We start from the raw sequence: 7,713 nt of genomic DNA, 5'->3' as shown, positions 1-7,713 counted from the left end.
CTTCTAAAAGTACATATTCACACTAGCGCTGTATCAACCCCAATGCGGCTTTAATGCAACTAGTCTTATAATTATCTACTAGTCTGCAACAGTTAGACTCGATGATCACACATAGATGATTTAACTATTTTAGGGGCATTTCACTTTTCTAAAAGTTTCACAGACCAATAGTTTTAAATAGAGCACCACAAACAACATGTATTCTTTTAGAAATAAACTGTGATACTTCTAAAAAACACATATTCACACCTAGTCACACTCTGTAACAGTTAGACAGAGGGGGTTTAGGCGCCCAACAGTCTGTAAAAAAGGTATGAAGCAACAAAAGAAGCTCCCTTATCAAGAGCATCCCAGCCCAAAGGTGTTTCTTCACAAACAGTTAATTCCCACACTCTGTAACAGTTAGACAGAGGGGGTTGCAGTTAGCCCCCATCAGTCAGTGAGTTCTGTTATTTAGACATAGATGATTTAATTTAACTACTTTAGGAGTATTTTAACTAGTTAGGAGCCTTTTGCATTTTCTTCAGTGCTATTTAGGAGCAAATAGTTTTCAAACAGAGTGCCACAAATAACAGGTATCCCTTTAGAAATAAACAGTGATACTTCTAAAAGCAGTGTATTCCCACACAGCATTTAATTGAGCTAGTTTAGGAAGATTTCACTTTTCTAAAAGTTTCACAGGCCAATAGTTTTTAAATAGAGCACCACAAACAACATGTATTCTTTTAGAAATAAACTGTGATACTTCTAAAAGTACATATTCACACTAGCGCTGTATCAACCCCAATGCGGCTTTAATGCAACTAGTCTTATAATTATCTACTAGTCTGACAGTTAGACTCGATGATCACACATAGATGATTTAACTATTTTAGGGGCATTTCACTTTTCTAAAAGTTTCACAGACCAATAGTTTTAAATAGAGCACCACAAACAACATGTATTCTTTTAGAAATAAACTGTGATACTTCTAAAAAAAACACATATTCACACCTAGTCACACTCTGTAACAGTTAGACAGAGGTGGTTTACGCGCCCAACAGTCTGCAAAAGAAGTCATGAAGCAACAAAAGAGGCACCCTTATCAAGAGTATCCCAGCACCCATCCCAACTGTAGTTCCATACGTTCCACATTTTTAATTACAAACAAACAGTTAATTCCATTATCTTATCTTATCATGTCAGAGGCCAACAACAGAAACCATGTCCAACAGAGTCTCCAAAGGCTTTCCACCTTTCTTCCTTACATTGTGCTCTTTTATCTCTACATCTCAGAGGTCAACTGAAAGTAGCCCCACCTATATAAAAACACCCCATCAGACACACAGTATTTTCCTCAGCACTTCACAACTGCCGCAAGGTATATCGTTTTAACTTTTTATTTTTTCACCTGAATGTGCGTTGGAGCCGACTTTGCTACCCGCACAGAGCGTTTCTGACAGTCGGGCGCTGCTTATACAATAGAGAAAAGCAACAATACAGAGTGTTTCTCTGCTCCAAGAAATCCGAGGGCCTTTCACAAGGTAAGCACGTCTGTTATACCCAGGGCATAAATGTCTGTATGTCGGTGCTGATTATTCAAACCCTGTTTAAAATGTGACACATATGTTGTCCGAAAACAATTCCTCTAAATTTGCAAAGTTACTGATTTAAAAAATATATATTTTCGAATTTTTAGTTGCATGTCAAACATATGATAGACTCTTGAGCATATTTATATAGCTAAATTCACAATGGTATAACCGTGCTAAATAAAAGAGGCCCAAGCACCAATGCACTCTAATCCACTCCACTAAACTGTATGTTGATAAGTACATGAAGCGTACCTCTACCTCTACAGCTGAAAACAGTTTGTATCCGCACTCTGAGGGTCTGCTGAATTGTTTTTAATACGGCACTTTTTGACGAACAGCAGATGATGAAATCCTCTTTATTGGAGAAACTGTCTCTAAGCTATTGTTGCTCATACTTACTGAGGTCCCTAGCTACTTCCTTACTATGTCAGTAAACTTTTTTGAAAAGGAAGCTGTTGTAGATTTAAAGAAACATCTTAATTGAAGCAAAGGCAAAAAAACTGGAATGAATTTTATGTGACCGTTCATATTAAAGCCAACAACAAGTGAAAATCCAAAAACGGCTCCAATCCTTTGTATTGATGATCTCCCCTCTCTCTCTCTCTCTCTCTCTGTGTGCGTGTGTGAGTGTGAGTGTGTGTGTGTGTGTGTGTGAGTGTGTGTGCCCTCACAGAAGGAAGGTCACAGCAGGAGCTTTTCTCAAACGCATTACCAATCAGTTTTTTACAAGAAGTGTAGCTCATACAATGGTATAAATGTATTCTTTGCGATACTTTATAAATATGAAACTAAAGATTTTGAGTTCGTGCACATTGTGAAGCAAGAATCTAAATATTTGTGTCACAATGATTTCTATAAAAGCATGTTGTTTATGGGGATAATGCAACAAATCTTTTGCGCGTCCTATTAATGATCAATGATAATTGAAGAGGAACCCTGGCTCAGGACATTTTCATGACAAGTGACAGCGCAGACAACTACTAATGAGAGAACCTGTTTTATCATCATAAAGACTGTGATATGAAGCATCGTTAAAGTGTCACTTCAGTAATGTTGACTCATGTTTTTAATAACGACTTTAAAACACTAAACTCTAATTTCTGTGGTTTATTTTAAGTTTACAGAATATAACATGTGGTAAGACGACGAGTTTTACTTCTCACTGTCCGTGTTATGTGTATCTATTTATCATGTATGCTACTTTGCTCTGTGGACTGTAAAATGTTTCATTGTGTTCATGAAATAAACCAGACTTTCACTGTCTGCATCTTTTACTGTTTTTCTGCTTTTGTTCACTCCAAGTTTGACAAAACCTACAGATATCCAGAATTAACTCACTAACAATGTGGAGCAGTCACAGTGTATTTAGCTGCTTTTTCCCTGAACACAACCAACTGAGAGAAACGCCTGTAGTCCTCACTTTGGTCATTTGAACGCTGAAGGAGATTTGTTCCATAGACACCTTATACTAGTGTTTCCTGCACTACTATGTTCTATTTAAATCCAGATTCCTTTTATAGTTTGCAGTGAAATTTGTTAAACCATTGCTTAATGGGACAGAAGTACAAGTCACTCTTTACTAACACATTTGTAGATGAGTTTATTGCTGAACAACACAGCTAGCAGTCTCACACACTCTTTAGGTTTTTCAAGTTATGTGTGTAAGGGTTTAGTCTATCAAACCTTACCCTTTTCTCCCCAGTATCACAAGAGTATGACTTCCAAAGTACGGCTCAGTAAACAACTAATGATTCTAAAGCCAGAACAGAAAGATACAGTTGGAAGATGAATGATTGCGTTTTTATGATGCGTAGTAAAACGACCCCCTCTTCTTCTTCTCTGTGTTGTTGTTGTTGTTGTTCGTGTGTGTGTGTGTGTGTGTGTGTGTGTGTGTGTGTGTGCCTTAGAAGTCAAATAATACATTAGCCATACTTAAAAAAAACATGTGAATTTCATTTAGAACTGAGATTCTAAGTTGTAAGCAGAAATCGTATGCACAGCCAGAAACATGTTTCCCCACATTCACAATGCTGAGGTGACATATCCACAACCCCCCAACAAATGGTTTGTTACACGCGGGTGTGAAGGGCAAGCTTTACTTACACAGCCTCACACACAGTAGATTTTTAAAGTTTTTGGGTACAAGGGTTTAGCCACAGATGCAACATCCATTATTGATAAAGATCACTCCACCTGTTTATTTCTTAAGAAATTAAGCATCTTTATTAAGCTCTTATTTATAAATGTCTACACAATAATAGACACCGTGTGCTCTGTGACATTATAGTCTTCTACTTCTGCTTCCATCGGTTTGCATTTTAAACTCCCAGCCTTTCAGTTTGTTATGAACGACTTATATTTCTAACATTTTGTGATATAAAAGTGAACCATGCGACTTTTTTTATTTTCCGTTTGATGGAAGGACTTAAGACACGAGTTATTTAAACAATTCTAAATGACAGTGTGATGGCCATAGTACTTTATGTGGGCCAAATGTGTTAAGGATAATGTTTATCAATGTAAAATTGCAAAGAACTTGTGGATAGAATATAACATTTTGTAAACAGTTACCTCAGAAGCTGTACTGGCAGATCTATGTATGTAAGGTAAAACTTTCCAAAGTACTTCCACTTAAGTAACTAAACACATAAAGTCACCCTTACCAATAATCCACTGCTCCTTGAAAAAGTAGCACAAACAGACAACTGACTGAGCAATGATAAGTAGAGCTACCCGAGGCCGATACTCAAGCAGAAGAAAATTAAAAGTTGTTGTTTTTGTGGCTCGAAAAATTAAAGAAAGTATGTTTAATAATTCAACAAGACCCGCACCTTCAACACATGTACATTCAAATTTTACCAGCTGTGAGGGCTCTGCTTTTGCTTTGAGCAGTCTGTTTTTATTTTGTCTCGTGACTGTGTGTTTTTTTCAAACGAGATCCTCGTCAGTTTGATTTTGTTACCACAAACTTTGTGTGAAGTTCACAACAGAGGTAAAGAGATTTAAACACCCCAGTTTAAGGAGGCAGGCAGGGGTTGGACCACCTGCACAGGACAGGTGAAGCAGAGAGTGTCGGGGGAGATGTGCAACAGAAGCAGAGGGAACATTTTACAAGATGATAAATGGCAGATTTAGATGATTAAGGATTTGTTGACAAGATTAAAAGACACGTCCGTCAGAGTTCAACAACATTACAGTTTGATTAAATAAAAAGTTTTTAAACTACACAAGGGTCATTTTCTCCTCTGATAGTAAGCATATTAAACATGTCAAGAAAGAAAGAGTATAAAGAAAAATAGTAAATGTGTGTCTAATTAAACTCTTCCTGTGAACCTTATATCATCCTTTAATATGTTTGGTGTTACAAACTTGAAGAAGCACAGAAAAGATCATCAGACATTAATCTAATCAGTTTTCAGCCTTCATTCATATTGAAAAGTTGAAATCTTCCCTGCTAGACCCAAGTGCAGCGTTTAACACCGTTGGCCATAACATTTTATTACAGCTATTATTAAATGGAGAGTCCTCTTCACACACTGAGGTTAATTATGAAGCTCCACAGGCTTCTGTGCAAAGACCAGTTTTGTTTACATTATACGTGCTTTAGAAGACATAGCATAGCATACATTTTCACTGCTATGCATATGATACCCACCTTTATTGGTTAAACTGCCGGGATGTCTTAGACACATAATGAGCTTTAATTTTCTGCTTCTAAGTTCAGATAGAACTGAGGTTATTGTAACGGGGCGTAAAAATCTTAGAAACACTGTGGCTAACAAGATCCTTACTCTGGATGGCATCGTCTGTTGTAGTGATTTGGTACATTACAAGTAAAATTGAAACATACAATCCCATAGCACAACATCAACATTTATTTATATACAAAAATAAAAATGCTTTTTCAGAAAAGAATTGTAACTTCACAATTCATCACCGATTACGTGGGTACATAGGGTAAGTCCTCATCATTATCCCATAGCGGTTCCGGTAATCCCTCAGGGCCTTGGAAGGGTGGCCATGTCCGGTCTACCTCATCAATGTCGGGAGAGTCGCCGAAATACAAAAAATCTTCCTCGTTGTCAGTGTCCATAGTCCACAGTTGTGGTGGTGAGGGGGGTGTGCTCCACTCTGACACTGGTGAATACGGTGCGTCTTCACTCCAATCTTCAAATGTAGGGTTCGTGGCTGGATTACGTGGGTACATTTTTTTTTAATGCACTAAATGTAGAATACATTGTTTGGTAAAATGCTGGTTACACGTTCTAAGAATGAAAAAATCAGTCTTTCAGAGAAAAAATTAGCAGCCACCTTTGTAACACTCTGCGACCAACCGTAGCTGTCTGATTTTCACCATGTCCAACCCTACCAGTTTGGTGTATGCCTCGGCGATGGCGTCAAAGACTTTCCTTTCCGATTTCAGTTCGTGCAAGAGAGTTTCCACCACCATGCAGACTTTGACGTCGTCCATTTTGATGTGGCGAGCAATCAGCAGCCGTTGAATGGATGGAATGAAACGAGGGGTGAGGAGTCTTTTTCTGATGCCGTAATAATTTTCAGCGTAAAAGTCATCCTCCAACACTCGCGCACACTCGTGCTGTTTCTGGCGGGGTTGATCGGACATACAACCGTTGCATTTGTCAGTGAGGTACTTGTTGATTACTAGGTTGACAAGATGATACACCGCGGTTTTCACGGTATCGATGAACAAAGAAGATGCCCAACCGTCAAGCTCGTCCGCTTGCTGCTGCTTTTCCAAGGGGCGATAGTAACCGGGCGTGTCAGGTAATATTGTACCCTCGTCTGCAGAACTTTCCCCCTCCTCCGCAGGGTGGCGCAGAGCTGTAGAGGCCATACTTCTCTCTGTTTTTGAGCTAAAAAAAAAAAGGTTTGAAGGAATGAGACGGCGGTCTTCTTTTTAAAATAACAGAAGGGGGCGTGATCTGGAAGTGGGTTGATCTTAAAGGGTGCGGGTAGGAGTGGCAGCAATTTTCAAAAACCGTAGAGTTGGCCACTGTGTCTCTAGCAGCTGCAACTTTGGAAAAGAACAGTAATTCCCATCTGTTGGGCTTGAAATTCTCCATGAAAATGGCATCTTCCAGCCCTTCTGCTCAATCAACCATCAGAGTGACAGAACTTGGTACATATTTGGTACTTGGTACCAGGGATACTGAGCAATCTTTAGTCTCTGAAGATCCAGCCACGAACCCTACATTTGAAGTCTATTATTGTGTAGACATTTATAAATAAGAGCTTAATAAAGATGCTTAATTTCTTAAGAAATAAACAGGTGGAGTGATCTTTATCAATAATGGATGTTGCATCTGTGGCTAAACCCTTGTACCCAAAAACTTTAAAAATCTACTGTGTGTGAGGCTGTGTAAGTAAAGCTTGCCCTTCACACCCGCGTGTAACAAACCATTTGTTGGGGGGTTGTGGATTTGTCACCTCAGCATTGTGAATGTGGGGAAACATGTTTCTGGCTGTGCATACGATTTCTGCTTACAACTTAGAATCTCAGTTCTAAATGAAATTCACATGTTTTTTTTAAGTATGGCTAATGTATTATTTGACTTCTAAGGCACACACACACACACACACACACACGAACAACAACAACAACAACACAGAGAAGAAGAAGAGGGGGACAAATGTGTTAGTAAAGAGTGACTTGTACTTCTGTCCCATTAAGCAATGGTTTAACAAATTTCACTGCAAACTATAAAAGGAATCTGGATTTAAATAGAACATAGTAGTGCAGGAAACACTAGTATAAGGTGTCTATGGAACAAATCTCCTTCAGCGTTCAAATGACCAAAGTGAGGACTACAGGCGTTTCTCTCAGTTGGTTGTGTTCAGGGAAAAAGCAGCTAAATACACTGTGACTGCTCCACATTGTTAGTGAGTTAACTCTGGATATCTGTAGGTTTTGTCAAACTTGGAGTGAACAAAAGCAGAAAAACAGTAAAAGATGCAGACAGTGAAAGTCTGGTTTATTTCATGAACACAATGAAACATTTTACAGTCCACAGAGCAAAGTAGCATACATGATAAATAGATACACATAACACGGACAGTGAGAAGTAAAACTCGTCGTCTTACCACATGTTATATTCTGTAAACTTAAAATAAACCACAG

Source organism: Perissodus microlepis, chromosome 3, assembly GCF_051167445.1.
Source record: "Perissodus microlepis isolate ML-2025 ecotype Zambia chromosome 3, ASM5116744v1, whole genome shotgun sequence".
NCBI lineage: Eukaryota > Metazoa > Chordata > Actinopteri > Cichliformes > Cichlidae > Perissodus > Perissodus microlepis.
This window is presented reverse-complemented; position numbering follows the sequence as displayed.